A 21287-nucleotide genomic window follows, 5' to 3' on the forward strand; every position below is an offset into this window, starting at 1 on the left:
ACCAAGTCAATCCTAAGCCAAAAGAACAAAGCTGGAGGCATCACGCTACCTGACTTCAAAGTATACTACAAGGCTACAGTAACCAAAACAGCATGGTACTGGTACCAAAACAGAGATATAGATCAATGGAACAGAACACAGCCCTCAGAAATAATGCCACACATCTACAACCATCTGATCTTTGACAAACCTGACAAAAACAAGAAATGGGGAAAGGATTCCCTATTTAATAAATGGTGCTGGGAAAACTGGCTAGCCATATGTAGAAAGCTGAAACTGGATCCCTTCTTTACACCTTATACAAAAATTAATTCAAGATGGATTAAAGACTTAAATGGTAGACCTAAAACCATAAAAACCCTAGAAGAAAACCTAGGTAATACCATTCAGGACATAGGCATGGGCAAGGACAATGGCAACAAAAGCCAAAATTGACAAATGGGAGCTAATTAAACTAAAGAGCTTTCTGCACAGCAAAAGAAACTACCATCAGAGTGAACTGGCAACCTACAGAATGGGAGAAAATTTTTGCAATCTACTCATCTGACAAAGGGCTAATATCCAGAATCTGCAATGAACTCAAACAAATTTACAAGAAAAAAACAAACAACCCCATCAAAAAGTGGGCAAAGGATATGAACAGACACTTCTCAAAAGAAGACATTTATGCAGCCAAAAGACACATGAAAAAATGCTCATCATCACCGGCCATCAGAGAAATGCAAATCAAAACCACAATGAGATACCATCTCACACCAGTTAGAATGGCGATCATTAAAAAGTCAGGAAACAACAGGTGCTGGAGAGAATGTGGAGAAATAGGAACACTTTTACACTGTTGGTGGGACTGTAAACTAGTCTAACCATTGTGGAAGTCAGTGTGGCAATTCCTCAGGGATCTAGAACTAGAAATACCATTTGACCCAGCCATCCCATTACTGGGTATATACCCAAAGGATTATAAATCATGCTGCTATAAAGACATATGCACACGTATGTTTATTGTGGCACTACTCACAATAGCAAAGACTTGGAACCAACCCAAATGTCTGACAATGATAGACTGGATTAAGAAAATGTGGCACATGTACACATGGAATACTATGCAGTCATAAAAAATGATGAGTTCATGTCCTTTGTAGGGACTTGGATGAAGCTGGAAACCATCATTCTCAGCAAACTACCACAAGGACAAAAAACCAAACACCGCATGTTCTCACTCATAGGTGGGAATTGAACAATGAGAATACTTGGACACAGGAAGGGGAACATCACACACCAGGGCCTGTTATGTGGTGGGGGAAGTGGGGAGGGATAGCATTAGGAGATACCTAATGTAAATGACAAGTTAATGGGTGCAGCACACCAACATGGCACATGTATACATATGTAACAAACCTGCACGTTGTGCACATGTACCCTAAAACTTAAAGTATAATAAATAAATAAATAAAATAAACAATGGTAGAAATTTTAAAAACGTGAAAAAGTAAAAATGGCTACAGAAAATATTTAACAGAAAATTCTCCCCCAAACCTAAACACTTATCTAACGATTAAGTAAAAATAAAATAAAATATAATTAAAAAATCAAAAAGGCGACATCAATTGCAAACATTCAGTACAGCACTGAAACCTGAGAGTGTCACAAGACCTATGTGACTTCACAGAGCACTCTCTGAAATCATTACTGCATATGTAAAACACAATCTTTTTTTACTTTATGGGCAGTTTATTTCTTAAATCAACAATAGTAACATTCTTTGAGTTTATTTGAACATATACATCCTACATATAAACTGTAAGATATTTTGCAGAAACAAAAATGTGACCCTTTAATTTTTCTCTTCTAAATAAAATGTTGTGCCTTTAGAACAAATTAAAATAGGGAAGACAGTTTTTTTTTCATTATGAAGTGGAATGCACACACAAATACACACACAGATATGTACATCCTCCTGTTTCTCCCTAACTTTCTCTCACATTAAACATCTAGTATTGTAGTCACTTCTCAGTTCTGACTTCAAAATACATCCCAAGACCAACCACTTTCCGAACCTTCACAGCTTTCATCCTGGCTTCACCCACAACCATGTTTCCTCCAGACTCCTTCCAGAGCCTCCTAATTGTTCTCCCTGTTTCCATTCTGTAGCTCCCACCCCATATCGGCCATAAGGTGATGTTTATAAAATAACCTTCAGTTCATGCTGGTTTTCTATTTGGAACCCTCCAGTGACTTCCTAGCACATTCAGAATAAAATCTGAAATCCTTATCCTAGTCTACAATACCCTACATAGTGGGATCCCTGCCTACTTCTCCAACCTCATCTCCCACTATTCTCTTGGCTGTGTTCACTCCACCCAGGAAGCCACACAAGGTTTCTTGTTGTTCCTCAATAACACCAATTATGTTCCTGTCTCAGGATCTTTGCACTCCCACTATTTCCTTCAAAAAACATAGAAGAGATTTACTGAGATATAATTCATATACTACACAATTCATCCACATAAAATGTACAATTCAGTGTTTTATAGTATATTCACAGGGATATATAACCATCACCACTATCAATTTTAGAACAGTTGTCCCCCTAAAAAGAAATCCCATATTCATTCACAGTCTCTCCCTACTTTTCCTAGCCCTAGGCAAGAATAAATCTACTTTCTGTCTCTATATGTTTTCCTATTCTGGATATTTTATATAAATGGAATTACATAATGTGTAGTCTTTACGACTGGCTTCTTTCCCTTAGCATAATGTTTTCAAGATTTATCCATGCTATAACATATATAATATTTCATTCTTTTTCTTGCTGAATAATATTCCATCATATGGACATACCACATTATATTTATCCATGTATTTGCTGATGGATATTTAGATTGTTTCCAATCTTGGGTGATTACTTATAATGTTCCTATAAACTGTATGTCCAAGTTTCTGTGTGGACATAAGTTATCATTTTTTCTTGGGCATTGTATTAATCTGTTCTCACACTGCCAATAAGGATATACCCAAGACTGGGTAATTTATAAAGGTAAGAAGTTTAATGGATTCACAGTTGCACATGGCTGGGGAGGCCTCACAATCCCAGCAGAAGGCAAGGAGGAGCAAGTCATGTCTTACATGGATGGTGGCAGGCAAAAAGAGAGAAACTGTGCAGGGGAACTTCTCTTTATAAAACCATCCGATCTCATGAGACTTGTTCACTATCATAAGAACAGCATGGGAAAGACCCACTCCCTTGATTCAGTTACCTCCCACTGGGTCCCTCCCATGACACTTGGGAATTGTGGGAGCTACAAATCAAGATGAGATTTGGGTAGGGACAGAGCCAAACAGTATCATTCTGCCCCTGGCCCCTCCCAAATCTCATATCCTTATATTTCAAAACCAATCACGCCTTCCTAACAGTCCCTCAAAGTCTCAACTCATTTCAGCATTAATTCAGAAGTCCACAGTCCAAATTCTCATCTGAAACAAGGCAAATCCCTTCCACCTATGAGCCTGTAAAATCAAAAGCAAGTTACTTATTTCCTAGATACAATGGGGGTAAAGGCATTGAGTAAATATATCCATTCCACATGGGAAAAATTGGCCAAAACAAAGGGGCTAAAGGCTCCATGCAAGTCCAAAATCCAGCAGGGCAGTCAAATCTTAAAGCTCTAAAATGATCTCCTTTGACTCCATGTCTCACATCCAGGTCACACTGATGCAAGAGGTGGGTTCCTATGGTCTTGGGCAGCTCCACCCCTGTGGCTTTGCAGGGTACAGCCTCCTTCCTAGCTGCTTTCAAGGGCTAGCATTGAGTGTCTGCAGCTTTTCCTACAAGCTTTGAGTCCTATTCTCACAGCTCCACTAGGCAGTGCCCCAGTGGGGCCTTTGTGTGGGGGCTTCAGCCCCACATTTCCATTCTGTACTGTCCTAGCAGAGGTTCTTCATGAGGGCCTGCCCCTGCAGCAAACTTCTGCCTGGACATTTTGGTGTTTTCATACACCCTCTGTAATCTAGATGGAGGTTCCTAAACCTCAATTATTGACTTCTGTGTACCTGCAGGCTCAACACCACATGGAAGCTGCCAAGGCTTGGGGCTTGTACCCTCTGATACCATTGCCCAAGCTGTACCTTGACCCCTTCTAGCCATGCCTACAGCAGCTTGGATGCAGGGCACCAAGTCCCCAGGTTGCACACAGCAAGGGGGCCCTGGGCCCAGCCCACAAAACCATTTTTTCCTTCTAGGCCTCTGGGCCTGTGATGGGAGGGGCTGCCAGGACAGGTTCTGAAATGCCCTGGAGACATTTTCCCCATTGTCTTGCTGATTAACATTTGGCTTCTTATTACTTATGAATATTTCTGTAGCTGGCTTGAATTTTGCCTCAGAAAATGAGTTTTTCTTTTCTATCTCATTATCAGGTTGCAAATTCTCTGAACTTTTATGCTCTTTTTCCATTTTAAAACTGAATGCCCAGCCTGGCCAACATGGTGAAAGCCTGTCTCTATTAAAAATAGGAAAAAATTAGCCAGGCGTGGTGGCACATGCCTACAATCCCAGCTACTCAGGAGGCTGATGCAGGAGAATTGCTTGAACCCAGGAGGTGGAGGTTGCAGTGAGCTGAGATCACATCACTGCACTCCAGCCTGGATGAGAGAGAAAAACTCTGTCTCAAAATAAAATAAAACTGAATGCTTTCAACAGCATGCAAGTCACCTCTTGAATGCTTGTCTGCTTAGAAATTTCTTCCGCCATATACCCTAAATCATCTCCCTCAAGTTCAAAGTTCCACAAATCTCTAGGGCAGAGGCAAAATGCCACCAATCTCTTTTCTGAAACATAGCAAAAGTCACCTTTACTTCAGTTCCCAACAAGCTCCTCATCTCCATCTGAGACCACCTCAGCGTGGATTTAATTGTCCATACCATTATTAACATTTTGGTTAAAGCCATTCAACAAGTATCTAGGAAGTTCCAAACTTTCCCACATTTTTCTTTCTTCTTCTGAGCCCGTGAAACTGTTCCGACCTCTTCCTACTACCCAGTCCCAAAGTCACTTCCATATTTTCAGGAATCTACAACAGCACCCCACTCTCCTGGTACCAGTTAACTGTCTTTGTCCGTTTTCATGCTGCTGATAAAGACATACCCGAGACTGGGTAATTTACAGAGAAAAAGAGGTTTAATGGACTCACCATTTCACATGGCTGAGGAGGCCTCAAAATCATGGTGGAAGGCAAGGAGGAGCAAGTCACATCTTACATAGATGGCAGCAGGTGAGGAGAGAGAACTTGTACAGGGGTTTTATAAAGAACTCCTCTTTATAAAACTATCATATCTCATGAGACTTATTCACTGTCACAAGAACAGCACAGGAAAAACCCACCCCCATGATTCAATTACCTCCCGCTGGGTTCCTCCCATGACACATGGGAATTGTCAGAGCTACAATTCAAGATGAGATTTGGGTGGAGACAGATCCAAACCATATCAGGCACATACGAAGTAGAATTGTTGGTTCATATGGTAACTCTATCTTTAACATCTTGCAGAACCACCAAACTGTTTTACAAAGTGGCTGTGCCATTGTACATTCCCACAGGAATAAAATTAAAAAGACTGATAATGCTAAATGTTGACAAATATATGAAGAAACCTGAACTCTCATACATTGTTAGTAAGATTGTAAAATAGAAATCAACCCGGTAGTGTCTCATAAAGTCAAACATACAGCTACCTCTTTGACCCAGCAATTCTACTTCTAAGTACTTCTCTAAGATAAATCAAAACAGGTATACCCCCCACCACACACACACATTCCTTTTCATAGGCTCCAAGACTGTACATAATGGTGTCCCTGCCTTCTTCTCCAACCTCATCTTCCACCATTCTCTTGGCTGTGTTCACTCCACCCAGAAACCCACACAAGGCTTCTTGTTGTTTCTCAATAACACAGATAACACAACACATTGTGTGGGTATGGCGGGGAGCACCTGTTTTTATTTGTCTTAGGCAAATGCCTTGTACAAGAATGTTCATAACAGTGTAATTCATGATAAACCAAACCAGAAGCAGTATCTATGGCCAACAACAGGAAAATAGATTAAACAATTATTATATATTCAATGTCCATTAATATTAAGAAACAGACATGTATCATGTTACACATTATATGATGAATGACCAACAAGAATAAACCTTAAACACTGGTAAAAGCTATCAGAAATAAAAATACCTATTGTATGAAGTACATATTAGATGAAGTTCTATAACAGGGAAAACCAATGTGTGCTGAAAAAAATCACAAGGGTGGTTGCATTTCGGGGGAACGTTTGACTGGGAAGAGACATGAGGAAACTTTCTGGGATAATGAAAATTTTATGTATCTTGATAGACTGTATGTTCCATATATGTGTATTTGTCAAAACTCATCAAATTATACACTTAAGATCTGTGCATTTCACTAAAAATAAATTATACATCAATTTAAAAATTTAAAATAAACATATATGTATATGAATAATACATGGACTGAGAGCAAGAGACCAACAGTATGTGCCAGGCACTGTGGGCTCCGTATAGACACTGCTCTGCATCTTAATAGAGCTTGCATTCCGCTGGGGGATATATAAAATCATGAATTATCTGATATTCAAACCTCAGTAGAGAATATGAATGAATGACATAATTTTGGTCCTCTAGGAAAAGGAACTGACAACCCTCTTCTTTCATCTATCACTCTATAACATCAGTAAAAATGAGCGTAGACGTAACTGAAGGCAATTCAAAAAAGGAGAGAAAGAAACTACATGGTTCTTTTAAACATTCATTTGTCAATCTATAGATAATTGTTTCCTACAAGTGAGGACTCCTGTAAATGACATCCTCTGAATCTGAGCAAAGCAACTGAAAAAAATATTAAAATAAAAGTAAGAAGTAAATGTATGAGCTTAGAATATCATAAATTAGTGGGGAATGAGCAGGCTGAGTTTACTCTTAGAAAATTATACCAGTTCATTTTTAAATCAGTTCATCAAAATGCAAAACATTAGCCCCATAAAATATATTTTATTTCAAAAATATACTCAAGCAATGTTTACTAAGAACACAGCTATGCAGGAATTTTTTAAGTGTCTCAAAGACTAAAAATCAAAGACAGTGATAAATGAGAACTCATCTTTGGGAGATGTGTTCTGATGGGGTACTGCAAGGGTAGTATTCAGTCCAAAAATTTAAAACACTTATTAAGGAAGTGGAAGAGATCAACACAAATTAGATTTGTTTTAATACTAAAGTAGGAAATGTTGAAAACATGAGTAAAGACAAGATATTACAACTGGTTGAGGGAGAGTAAGGAGCTTAGAGAAAAAATAACAAAGGAACCGTTATTCTGGTTGCTTCTTTTCAATGAAGAATGATGCATACTGAAGATTTAAGAGTAACCATAAGTAATTTGTGACAGACCTGGGATTCATGTTACTATAAACTTGTAAACAATGGTTGGACTTCTTCCAAGCTATTTCTTTAACAGATTCTTGCTACTCTAGCATTTTCCCTGCAGGTAGAATGAAGAAAAGCACTTTGATTTATCTTCTGAAATGGCCATAGATGTAATCATTGCCCTGCACTAGGTGCTAAGTATTCAGTCACATCTCTGAGGGAAAAAAAAAGGAATAAATAAGTGGTGGACAGCACCTGCTATTGCATTCTGAAAAAAAAATTGGTGAGCACTTCCACAAATCATCCTGAACTACCCATGCAAGATTCTGGATCTCATCTGGTCTAGGGGACCAGCCTTACCCAAAAGCAATGAGGAGCTGATAAAGTAGAATATTTTTAAAATTATGCCAGATTCATTTATGTGTAGGAGTACTTGAAAAGATCTTACACAAATAGCATAGTAAGAGAAATTTATAGTGTCCCTGGGGATGTATTGGTATTAAAAAGTTACACGGATCCACAGAAACCATAGAATCCCATGACTTTCCAGGTAGGACAGAACCAAGAGCCAACCCAACCCAATTCCATGAGTTTTATAAGAAAATTGTGCCCCTACAAAGTGAAGGGACAGACATAAAAGCAGAATCACAATTTAGATATAGATCACTTCCAGCCCAGAGCTCTTCCCATTATCCTCCACTGCTCTCAAATCACAACCACTCCCTCGGATGGGATTGAGTAGCCATGCTGTCTAAGCTACAGTATCCACTATCTCTACCTAATTCATATCTGGTCTTGGTATTGAACTATAAACATGAAAAATCTGTTGATCTCAAGAGAATTAGATGAAGATAAAACTAGTAGCACAATAAGAAGCTTAAAAGGAAAAACTCAGATTAATGATTGGTTAAGAAGAAACAAAGAACTGAGTATATAACATGTAAAAAATATTCCAAAGGTTGAATACTCTGGAACTAAAAGTAAAACAATAAAATAAGGTTGGAGACATGCATAGTTTTTTCATCCACTAATAGACTGTGCAATAAAATGGTAGAACCAACCCCATTTAACCTATTCAAAATAATTGAATAAACATGGTGATTAATGCTTTGATTATAATAAAAATATTCCTCTGTGCTTGGAATTAAATATGCTATAAAAAACATTGTTAATATTCAATCAAGTTGTCCTTAAGTAAAAGCTAAGCATCCTCTCATTAAAAATTTTAATATTCAAGTCTTGAATATTTTCATGAAAATTAGCAATATAGGGCATTGGTTGAATCAGGAGACACAATGTTTGTGTCTCCCTAAATTCATATGTTGAAAACATAATCACCAATATGATGTTATTAGGAGGTGGGGTTTTTGGGGGTAATTAGATTATGAGTATGGAGCCCTCATGAATGGATTTAGTGCCCTTATAAAAGGGATCTGAGAAAGCCCTGTCACCCTTCCTGCCATGTGAAGATACAACAAGAAATAGCCATCTGCACCCCAGCAGAGGGCCCGCACTACAGCTCAACCATGCTGGCACTCCAATCTCACACTTCCAACTTCTAGAACTGTGAGACATAAATTTCTGTTGTTGATAAGCCACCTAGGATACTATTTTGTCATAACAGCTTGAATTCAAACAATGTTTCTACGTAATTAATATCTAGAACCATTGGAATTGACTTAATACCTGCATAACCAGAACTATGGAATTTCATTTTTCTTTAATACTGCCATTAATCTGTCTTTGTTATATATTAAAGTGCCTCAGGTTCAAAGGTCTCTTCCAGATCATTCTAAGGCAGCTGTGTAGGATTGAGGGTAGTTCATATAATATAGGGATAGGGAGAAAAAAAGTTGTTTCCTACTTCCTTCTACTCACTGGAACTCCACCACTCTCATTCTAGTTTGAAAATAAGTAGAAGACAAACTCAACATCTGCTATTGAGGTAGATTATTTTATAACCATTTTACAGATGAGGAAATTGAATTGCAAAACATAAATTATCTTTTCCAAAGTTAGACAGAGTAAGTAAGAGATCTGATCTGATTCTGAAGCACATGCCCTTCCATTACATAACTATGACTCTCCATAATGCTAAAATGGATGACGGGGGGGCAGGGCGTGGTATATTTAAGAGAACTGTGATAACTTTGACTTTGTTCAGTTGAATTATCTGGAAAAAGTATAAGTAAAAGCGACAAATGGCTCAGTGAGAAAGATCATGACCTTTCAAGCCAAGCAGACAAATTTAGAGTCTAGTTCTGCCACTCACTGGCCATGTTAAATGGGGCAAGTATTAATAACTCAACACCTTCTAAAGTCTCTGTTTCATAACCTGTAAGAAGCAGTACTAGCACCTCTTCCCTCATACCACTGTTGAGAGAAATAAATCTAAAACACTTATCACTATGCTTAGTGCTACTCATTCACTAATGGTAAACTACTTCTCACTTTGCTTTTTGGTTAATTTTTTTCAAATCAATATTGCTGTAATTCTTGATATATTTTTCACATTTGCAGAAAACTTGATCCTTCTAAGCAACATTTAAGATGAGATGGAAATTATTTGACCTATTAGCATAGGGATAAAGTCATCTTCTCCTTTTCTAGATTTTTCCTAAAATACATACAAGTCTCTTAAAAGAAATTTAAGGTCCAGCCATCTACATTTATAACTACATGCCAAAGCCTCCAACATGATTTAATTTTTACTAATCATAGTCAGAAAAACTATGTAGTAAAGACCCATTATTACTTGAAAGATTAAACTAGATGGTCTTCAAGTTTCTTGCTAATTTTGTGTCTTAGACTTCTGATATACATTGGTACACAATATTGGTTTTTTCCCTTCAGAAAAAAAAAAAAAGTCTCCAGTAAATGCAATGTATTTTGAGGTGTGATATCCCAATGGCCATATATGCGTCTATCATGCAGTAATCCACAAAGTGCAAATGGCATTAAGTAGGCTTTCTGGAAAAATGTATGATTTTTCTGACCATGCAAGAGGCCACATCTCAAAAATTCAAAACTTTGATTCAAGCAGAAAATATCCTGATCCGATCTGACCTCTTATTTCACCTTTGAACTTAAAATCCTTCTTATATATTACCAAGATATCAGAAATATTTTGTGATTGTAACATTAAAAACAAACCAACACAAAAATCACTAGCCCTTTGATGTTTATACTGAAAAGGATTGCAATGAATTTTAGTAACTTGAAATAATTATGTTATTAAATTTTGTATTAGTCAGTTTATCACAACAATGTCTGATTTTTCTCAGTAGACTGCAAACTCATAAGGGGAACATCCTCTCTGCTCTGCAGACATTAACAACAGCACTTGGCATATAGACAGATTTCAAGAAGGAATTTTAAATGAATAAATGGATTTTTTTATTTTGCATCCTTTCTATTTTTGTATCTTTTCTATTCTGGGTAGAGGTAAATATGGTTTTCCTCTAGTAGCTATTTTGACCATTCATGTATTTATTTGTGAAACCAACTTGTATCTATAACAAGTTGCAAAAGCTTTACAAGAAATTTTGTGTAAATGATTACTCAACAATTATTAGGCTATAAGTACCAATAATAAGTACTCCTATTTAACAGGCTTTGAGAATTAACAAAGTATTTCAAAAAATGCATACGAAAGTATACATATAGTAATAATGAAGGCTACCATTCATTGGGCACTTATTGTGTAATCAGGCCTTGTGAGATGCATTACTAATGAGTCCTACTTTCCTTTTGAGTTTCAAAGAGAGTAAGTGACTTGCTAGAGGCACAAAGTGTTTAATCTGTCTAATGGTTTCTACCTAAAGGTGGAAATTCTGTTTTGTTTTGTTTTGTTTTGAGACAGAGTCTTGCTCTGTCGACCAGGCTGGAGTACAATGGCGCAATCTCGGCTCACTGCAACCTCCACCTTCCCGGTTCAAGCGATTCTCCTGCCTCAGCCTCCTGAGTAGCTGGGATTACAGGCACTTGCCACCACGCTTGGCTAATTTTTGTATTTTTAGTAGAGACAGGGTTTCACCATATTGGTCAGACTGGTCTCAAACTCCTGACCTCGTGATCTGCCCACCTTGGCCTCCCAAAGTGCTGGGATTACAGGCGTGAGCCACCACATCCAGCCAAGGTGGAAATTCTTAAGAGGGTATCATGGGCACTTTGGGCTGGCCTCGTACATTAAGTCAGGAAGAAACTTCAAAAGTTCCTAACCTGTTCTTTGCTATTTGTAGGTTCCTCTTCTTGAATCCTATGACGAATTGTGGGCTATTTTCAGCTTTTGATGGTTCTGATAGTTCAAGCATCTTCTCTCTTTAGATAACACTCATTTGCAGGCTGGTGACCGTGTAAACAGGTTCCAATGTGGTTACCTCTGACTGTAGTCCTTCTGGAGCCAGCGGACTTCCAATTTCCCTAAGCCATGTGCTTTCCTTGTGGAACGTGGTTAGATTTCCAACTTCAGGGGACCTTGTTGTGCTGTAAGGATCACTAGATTACAATGGCATCTACCTTTCTTCTCTATCAGCTCTGCTTTCATAATGACCCATTGATGTCTTAAATAACATCTAGTGCCTCAGACACCCAGGGCCCAAGTGAAACACTAATCTTTGATATGTAAATGTAATGATAGAGGCATCATCTCAAAGTTAACTGGAGTCACAGCGTATTACTGTTCTGCTATATGTCCAACTTTTTTTAGTGAGATTCATTCTTCTGTGATCCAGCGTGAGTGATTGTGTTACAGTGATGACACAGAGGTAACCCATGGAGGCTATCCTTTTTAAGAATCCTAAAAGAATCTAAGAATCTTGGACATGAAGGTATTTTTATCAGTTAAATGTCTGTATATTATTGGGGCAAAAATGCTGAAACTATATCTGCTGTTGAAGTCCTTGGTGACTCCAGATTTAATAGTTTATTTTCCTCTACCCTATAAGCTAGATATGTAATCCCAGGGTCATAAAAATTATGAAGATAAACAAAAATCTCTTTGATCATATCTGATTCAACATATAAACTAAACCCATTGAGCTTAATTAATGCCCAAGGAAGTTCTGGAAATTTAGAACTTTATAAAAAATATGTCTGCATTTCCCTGGAGATATTCCTCAGAGCTTTTGTGAAGGACTTTTAAGGGACTCTTTCAGGATTTATTCATTGTTTTATGTTTGTTGTTTTATGAACTCTTAACTCTTCCTGTATAAAATGCTCAGGTTGCTTTTTGTTACCATTTGAGGTTTGGATGATTATAAATATATAGAAAAGAACTCAATGGTCTTAGATGGTGTAGGAGAACTATTTCAATACCACTGCCATACATGCTAAAAATGGATTAGCTGAAAAGTTATAATAAAATAATAATTTCTATATTTCATGAGTTAAAATATATTTTTATATAGGTAGGATCCTGAAGCTTCTAGAAAGTTCAGATCTTATAGGCAGAGAAATATGCCTGACAGAAAAGTATACCTGGGTGATGGGTTGACCTGTGCAGTAAACCACCATGGCACACATTTACCTGTGTTACAAACCTGGACATCCTGCACATGTACCCCTGAACTTAAAAGTTGAAAACAAAAAGAAAGTCTTCTTGTCTAAATGTATATATCTTGTGATATTTTTCAGCTGACAAAGTAAATTAAGTTTCTAGGGTTACACAGACGCTAAGTGGCACAAGATTGGTCAACCAAGATTTTACTGGAGTCCTTAGTGAACTGTTAAAATGGAGTGAAGGAAAACAAGTGGAAAAATTACATTATGCTACAACAAGAATGAGCGGTAAAAAAACTAAGCAATGAGTATAGATTACCATTTTCTAACATAAATAGCCAGGCCTTAATAACCATTGAAGATGAAATGAGATGACATTAAACTTTTTGTTTTATTTGCTGATTTTTAAAAATTTTCTTTTGGAACAATTTCAAATTTACAGAAAACTAAAGAATTATTCCCCCTTTAAATCATGTAATAAGTTCCCAATCTGATTATTACACCCTAAACATAAGGTCATTCTCTTATATAACCACAAAACAACGATCAAAATTGGGAAATCAGCATCTATAAGGTACTCCCATCTGACGTTCAAATCCCATTCAACTTTTAACAAATGCTCCAATAATATCATTTCAAACAAAAAACATCGAGGATCACATGTGTTTAGCTGTCATTTCTCTTTAGTCTTCGTTCATCTGAAACAATTTGTCTTGCCTTGGCTTTCAAGGACTTGACACTTTTGAAGATTACAGGCTATTTTTTAGAATGTTCCTCAGTTTGAGTTTATCTTCCTATTTCCTCATGATTCAATTCAGGCTATGCATCTCGGGCAGGAATATCACAGAAGTGATGATGCTGTGCCCTTATTGCATCTGCCAGGTGGTACATGATTTTAATTTTTCCCATCACTGGTGATGTTAACTTTAATCTCTTGATTAAGGTGGCATCTCTCTGGCTTAGCCACAGTGAAGTTACTCTTTTTATAATCAATCAGTGTTTTATTGGGAGGTATTTTTTGACTATATTATATCCCATTGATGAACAAATGTCACTTACTTATATCAATATAAGCTAATGTATTCCTATTTTATAAAATTAGTTATGATCTGTACTACCATCATTTTTTTTTTTTTTTTTGGTGCTCAAATTTTGTAATATTTGGCCACTGAGAGCCCCTTGAACCTGGCTTCTCTGTTCTTTGACATATCCGTATCATTCTTTGAGCAATTCTTGCTTTCTAACAAAACAAAATCCCCAGGCTCATCTTATACCTTTCTTTCTCCTAGCCTTGGAGACAAACTTTTTCCAGAGTCCTGGTTCCTTTTAGTGAATGGTATGTAGAAACCAGATCATAGTACCCTTTCTATTGTAGTGTTGTTGCTCAGGCTCTTAAACCCTAATTTCCTGTGCCAAGTTATGTCTCTTTCTTGGATAACTGATGGAGGAGCATTTACCAGCATCAGAGAAAATATCCTGCCCATTCATTGGAGCATAACCTTTCCTTATGGACAATTTATTTAACATCAGTACTTTCTTCATCAATCAAATTTATATCACACTGTGCACTGGACATTAGCCTGGTCTAGTTCCTTCTCTCCACTACTCCTCATGCCAGGGGCACCTGGTACTGATTCCATATTCTTTCTACAGGTGTCTGATTGCCTTGATTACTTATCTTCTTCCCTAACCTCTTGAATGAGAATTCACACAACTCCTCCACAAATAAACAATACTTTGCAAACCTGGGCATTATACATTTATGTAGCCCCCCCACCCCCCAAAAAAAGTTCTAATCTCCTCCTAACACATAAACAAACACACACAAAAATCTCCGAGATGTTAATCTGCTCCAGCAATACGGAACAATTTCTATTACCAACAGAATGCTTAATTTTTCTGTCTAAAAAAATATCAGATTTGGGTTAATAGTGTTCTGTTCTCCACAGGAACAATAAATGAATGCTTGCTTTATATATAATAAAAAGGTCCAATTAAACATTTTTTACAGAACAAAAGAACATTCTATTTTGTAGGTAGAGAAATAAAACTGCTTGCAATTTTGAAATAACAGAGTTTCTAGTCTTTATTTCTCAGGTTTTAAAAAACTGTGAAGGCCAACTATCTCTGTCAGGATACCCCACAGCACTTTTATGCATTTTAAACATAAAAAAGGCACAATACTGGCCCATATTTAGTATTCATTCAGGACAGGTTGCATCATTTTAATGTGGCAGAGAACTAAGCATATTTACAGGTTGGGAGGAAGAGCTCATGGTGTGGGAGTGGCTAGGTACGAAGAAGGAGAGCATGGGTGCTGAAGCAGGTTTCTGCAGAGGTGCGAGGGGTGGGATGCAGAAAGTAAGTGGAGAGTTTGGCCCCGGCCCGTAGGAAAAAGGCTTCTTAATCTGAAAGGAGAAGGGCAAAGATGAAGAGAGTGAGAGTAGATGCAACAAAACTTGTGGAGATGATGAAAGGTAAGAGGTTAAAGTATTTCTTCTTGATGGCCCCCATTAAAGGGCCATTAAGCTTCTCAATAAAGTTGGATGCATGGTTGAGGCACTACAGAAGAGTGGTGAAAATTTTAAATTATGTGAAAAAAAATAGGTACCCTAAGCCAGGTACACAAGGTGAAGCTATGGCCCATCCAAGGTTAGAGGCTACAAATTTGTGGAGTACAAATCTGCTCAATTTGTAATTTTCTTGGGCTGCAGTACAGGTGTCAAAAATACCAAAGGCAAGGTGACTACAGTCAACAACAATGTACTGTACATTTTAAAATAACTAAAAGAGTATAATTGGATTATTTGTAACACAAAGAAAGGATAAATGCTTGAGGTGATAGATATTCCATTTACCCTGATGTGATTATTACACATTGCATGCCTGTATCAAAATATCTCATATACCCCATAAATATAGATACCTACTAGGTATGCACAAAAATTAAAAATAAATAAAATATCAGAGGCAGACAGTTTATCCTAGAACCCAGGTGTTGCAGGGTAGGCACGGTCTTGGATGAGGGTGACTAAAACATTGGATTTGGGTAAATGGGAAAGCAAATGAATTTCTGAATAGCATAATAGATTGGATGAAGGTGTAGTATGTAATCTAAAATCTGGAAATACCAGTAAAAGAAGGTGGATATAATGGGACTAATGAAGTGAAAAGCTATGAAGGAGTAGGATATTATACCTTACAATTTCAGTGAGATGGGGGTTATGGCTGATAACCAGGGCCACAGTGAAACAACAGAAATGGATTGGGGATGAAAATTACTAGTGTTAGGAAGGTCAAGAAAGTCTGATGGAAAAAGGTTGGATGAGCTGCTCACTTGGACCCAGACAGATGGTAAGGCTTCGGATGAAGTGAAAGGCTGTGAACAGGTGTAAAATCTTTGATACATTTGAGGTGAGCAAGAGCCCAATATATATGAGTAAACACATAGAAGGGGTAAAGTATGCCATAACCAAGTGGCATAAACATCAGTGAAGGTGTGGTTTTTACAGGAGTGTTGAAGAGAAAGGACTTGTAAACAGCATTGTGGAGTTAGGAAAATGCTGAGAAGATGACCCCAGGAAAACGAGCAGCTTTCACAATAGAGATATTCAGAAGAAGCTTTGCCCTTTAGAGAGAGCTGGGTTCCAGGGAAGGCAAGAAGTCAACTGAAGATATTGTGAGTATGTAGGAGTGTCTTCATCACTGATTGAATTTTCCAAAAGAAATGATATGAAAGACTGTGGAGGAATAAACCAGCAAAATGGTAGTTCCAGAAAAAATGAGCACAGGAAATGGAAATAGAATTCTGAAAGAAGAAAGATAAGTAAACAGAGCTACATTTTCGATAGTAGTCAGTGATGACAGAATGGCAAGGATATGAGAGAAAGTGCGATTCCTAGCCTTAAGGTTCTAAATGTAATTTGGGTATAGCATTTTCCCAGTAGTGATCAAGCTGAGGCACCGGATAATGTCTGAGGCTTCCTCAAATGAGTGTATAGGAGTCTCTGCTCAGACAATCAAAGCAATCCCTAGAGTGTTTTGAAATGGAAAGAGCTCTGGATCCCCTGAACTTGACAGCATGTGAAGATGTTGTGTGGTGTATGACTTGCCATTCACTGGTGAATTGCAATTAATCTCCCCCCAGTTCCATCCCCAGGCCACTAAAATCTCTTGGAGAACTATATGTTGCCAATAGAAGATTGGGAGTCCATTCTGACATGATTGGATGATTGAAAATAATACCTCTGACAGTAGCAGCTGTGGCTTTAGCAGTAAGACACTTAGTCAAGTAATCCTTTCTCTTGAAACTTTTTCCTTCATTTTCAAATTATCTTTCTCTACTTACATAATACCTTATGCAGATATGGAGTCATGATTTTTAAGACTTAATGCTTGTCCTAGCTATAAGACAGTTTAGCCAATAAAAAAGGTAGCAAACATTTCATTCCAACTTTGCTGTCTATTGGATTTTATTTATTACAGGTCAAATGACTTACGGGATTAGTGAGAAGGTTGAAGAAACAGACTCTAGTTTGAGCTCCTAGGAATGACTCCCAAACAACATTGCAGAATAGGACCATCAAGGTAACTTCTACATTTACTACAATCAGAAGCTGCCCCTGTAATTAAGATGTTGCCAGGATAGCCACTAGCTCTGGAACCATACTTATTTTGCCAGGGTTATCCCAGACTCAACAGATTCCAATTCAAGTCCCATGAAGGTACATCTAATTGGGAGATTTCATGTCACATCCTGAGCCCTAGCACTGAGGGAATTCTTACTTTCCAGCATCTGCAGTACAGATGGCAGACACTAGAAATAGAATAAATTGGATATTGAATGGGCCAATATCTACCACAATGTTCTACCCATATTCTGGTAATAAGATTGATGATTATTCCATCAGGAAATATTGTCTCTTTGACCAGTGACTTCCAGAGATTACACTCCCCTTTCTTATTGGGGTATTTCCTGAGTAGTAACATGCCCTCCAAATTGGAAAGTACAAGGAGGAACTTTAAGATCAAATTTCCTACTCTAGCTCAAGAGATGTTATTTATGCAAGTAAGTGACACGAGAAGGAAATTTGCCATTTACCTACGACTCCCATCCCCAGGTAACAGTAAATAGGTTCTGAGAGTTTATTTTTGAGCATAAAGGACCAACTACAACCTTCCTAGCATCTGAAAACTGATGGTCATGAGACTCAGTTCTAAGAGACAATAAAACTACATTTGCCTCAAACAAGTAAGCATTAGAAATCAGGCCATTGGCCTAGAAGTGTTCACGTATTCCAAAACCAGTATTTTTTTATTTTTATTTTTATTTGTTTTTGAGACAGAGTCTCACCTTGTCGCTTGGATACATTGCAGGTGTATATATTCATGGGGTACGTGAGATATTTTAATACATGTATACAAAGCATAATATGATTTCAGTCCCATCCATGTTGTTGCAAATGACAGGATCTCCTTCTTTTATGGCTGAATAGTACTTGACTGTGTATAATTACCACATTTTCTTTATCCATTTGTCTACTGACGGACACTCAAGTTTCTTCCAAATCTTGTATATTGTGAATAGTGCTGCAATAAACATAGGAGTGCAGATACGTCTTGGATATACTAATTTCCTTTCTTTTGGGTATATACCTAGCAGTGAGATTAGATTGCTGGATCATATGGTTGTTCTTAGTTTGTTGAGGAACCTCCAAACTGTTCACCATTGTAGCTGTACCAATTTACATTATCAGCAACAGTGTATGAGGATTCTCTTTTCTCTACATCCTCACCAGCATTTGTTATTGCCTGTTTTTTTGGATAGAAGCCACATCTTAACTGGAGTAAAAAGATATCTCACTGCAGTTTTGATGTGAATTTCTGTGCTGATCAGTGATGTTGAGCACTTTTTTATATGCCTGCTTGCCGTTTCTATGTCTTCTTTTGAGAAATATCTATTCAGATCTTTTGCTCATTTTTAATTGAATTATTAGATCAATTCCTATTGTTTAATCCATTTTGATTTGATTTTTGTATACGGCAAGAGAAAGCAGTCTAGTTTCATTCTGCTGCCTATGGATATCCAGTTTCCTCAGCATCATTTATTGAAGAGACTGTTCTTTATTCAGTATACGTTTTTGGCACCTTTGTTGAAAATGAGGGTATGGATTTGTTTCTGGGTCCTCTGTTGTCTTTCATTGGTCTATGTGTCTCTTTTTATGCCAGTATGATGCTGTTTTGGTTACTATAGCTCTGTAATATAATTTGAAATCAGGTAATGTGATTCCTCCAGTTCTGTTCTTTTTGATCAGGAAAGCTTTGGCTATTCAGTGTCTTTTGTGGTTCCAGATAAATTTTAGGATTTTTTTCTATTTCTGTGAAGAATGTCATTGGTATTTTGATAGGGATTGCATTGAATCTATAGATTGCTCTGAGTAGTATGGATATTTCAAGAATATCAATTCTTCCAATCCATGAACATGAAACATGGAATATCTTTCCATTTTTAGTGTCCTCTTCAGTTTCTTTCATCAATATTGTATAATTTTCATTACAGAGATCTTTCACTTTTTTAGATTTATTCCTAGGTATCTTATTTTATTTTTTTGTATCTCTGTAAATGGGATTACTTTCTCGACTTCTTTTTCAGATTGTTCACTGTTAGCATATAGAAATGCCACTGATTTTTTTTTTTTTTTTTTTTTTGAGTTGGAGTTTCACTCTTGTAGCCCAGGCTGGAGTGCAATGGTACCATCTTGGCTCACAGCAACCTCCGCCTCCTGGGGTCAAGCAATTTCTCCAGCCTCAGCCTCCCAAGTAGCTGGGATTGCAGGCACCCACCACCACGCCTGGATAATTTTTGTATTTTTAGTAGAGATGGGGTTTCGCCATGTTGGCCAGATCTGATAAAAAGTGATCCTCAACAAAGTACTAGCAAACCAAATTCAACAGGTCTGTAGTTTTCTTTCTTTTAATGTGTCTTTGTCTGGTTTTGGTATCAGGTTGATACTGGCCTTATAGAATGAGTTTGGAAGTATTCCCTCCTCCTCAATTTTTTTTTTTTTTTTAGTATAGTTTGAGTAGGATTAGTATTCGTTCTTTAAATGTCTGGCAATTTAAAGCAGTGGTGAGGCCATCAGGTCTTAGACTTTCTTTGCTGGGAGACTTTTTATTAGGACTTTGATCTCATTACTTGTTATTGGTCTGTTCAGTTTTGGGATTTCTTCATAGTTCAATCTTGGTAGGCAAAGCCAGTCATTTTTCACAAAATTCAGGTTTGAGTATGAAGGTGCTTAGTTTCAGGCACAGTCAATACAGTGCAAATGATTGAAGCTAAAGCCTGAAATATTTAAAGATATAAAAGAAACAACTTTAACACATGTATGTGAAGAGGCTATAAATGGTAACGTTTCTGGATTTTGAAGCAGAAATATGTAAAACAACTCTTATGTACATTTTGGACTTATTGTATTATATTTTAACATGTTGTCCTGATGAGGTCTTAGGGTAAGACCATGACTATGAGTAGCAGTTGGAGCCTTTTTTGAATGGTAGAAACATTCCCAATATCAATCCTCTTGAAAAGAGATGGACTATCAGACAAGGATATGAAGCTCAGAGAAAATACTGTAAAATAGAGAGCATGTAGTGCTGACCCAAAGGCCAAATTCAGTCAATAAACAGGTTCTATTCAACCAGCCCCATGTAGGAGCCCACAGGTTATTTTTTATTTTTTTGCTTTCTACTCTATAATTTATTTTATTTTTTTCACTGAGTTATTTATCTAGAAACAAACATTTCTAGATTATGTTACTTCATATTTAAAAAACCTGTTTTCCATCTTTCTTGGAAGTTCTTGCAACCTGGGTCCCACATTCCGTAATGATAACAAAGAGATCTGAGACATTGCTGTCCACAGTTTGCTGGGAACTCACCACTCCTTATTGTCTCTTTACCTGGCACACTTCACTTATTTAGATTTTCTGACAGGTCCCTGTATGCATCTGAGTTGGTGATTTCTTTCTGAAAGTGTCAGCAAAAGGAGATCCCACCTTTTGTTAAGCTTACTCTCTTGGGCATGGCCTCAAAGGACTGCAGAGTAGAACACCTATCTGGTAGAAGAAGTGAAGCTGGCAGAGAGCTCCGCAGGGAGATAGCCAATACACAGGGCCTGATGCACTGGGGAGCTCAATAAATTTATGTGGAAGGAATTATTACATAAAGCAAATAGAAAAATAAAAATGAGAAAAACAGACATTTTTAGTTGGTTAGTTAACAACTTCACTCATTTAAAAGGTGATTAGTTTTTCTTTCGGAATCTGGATTCTGTTCTTATTTGTAGAAAGTTTTAAATG

At 37.3% G+C, this 21287-nt stretch overlaps 2 long non-coding RNA genes across 3 annotated transcripts in view; one reads left to right on the forward strand and one right to left on the reverse strand.

Moving 5' to 3' along the window:
* Positions 1–21287, reverse strand: part of LOC129523730 (uncharacterized) — a 183746-nt gene that overhangs the window by 126861 nt on the left and 35598 nt on the right. The gene's annotated exons all lie outside the window — the stretch shown is intronic.
* LOC129523731 (uncharacterized) overlaps positions 16474–21287 on the forward strand; it is a 36906-nt gene continuing 32092 nt past the window's right edge. Inside the window, exons 1-2 of the long non-coding RNA XR_008667321.1 lie at positions 16474–16609; positions 17416–17517. This is a non-coding gene — a long non-coding RNA (uncharacterized lncRNA). The remainder of the gene's footprint in view (positions 16610–17415; positions 17518–21287) is intronic.

Source organism: Gorilla gorilla, chromosome 6 (assembly GCF_029281585.2).
Source record: "Gorilla gorilla gorilla isolate KB3781 chromosome 6, NHGRI_mGorGor1-v2.1_pri, whole genome shotgun sequence".
In the NCBI taxonomy this organism is placed as follows: Eukaryota; Metazoa; Chordata; class Mammalia; order Primates; family Hominidae; genus Gorilla; species Gorilla gorilla.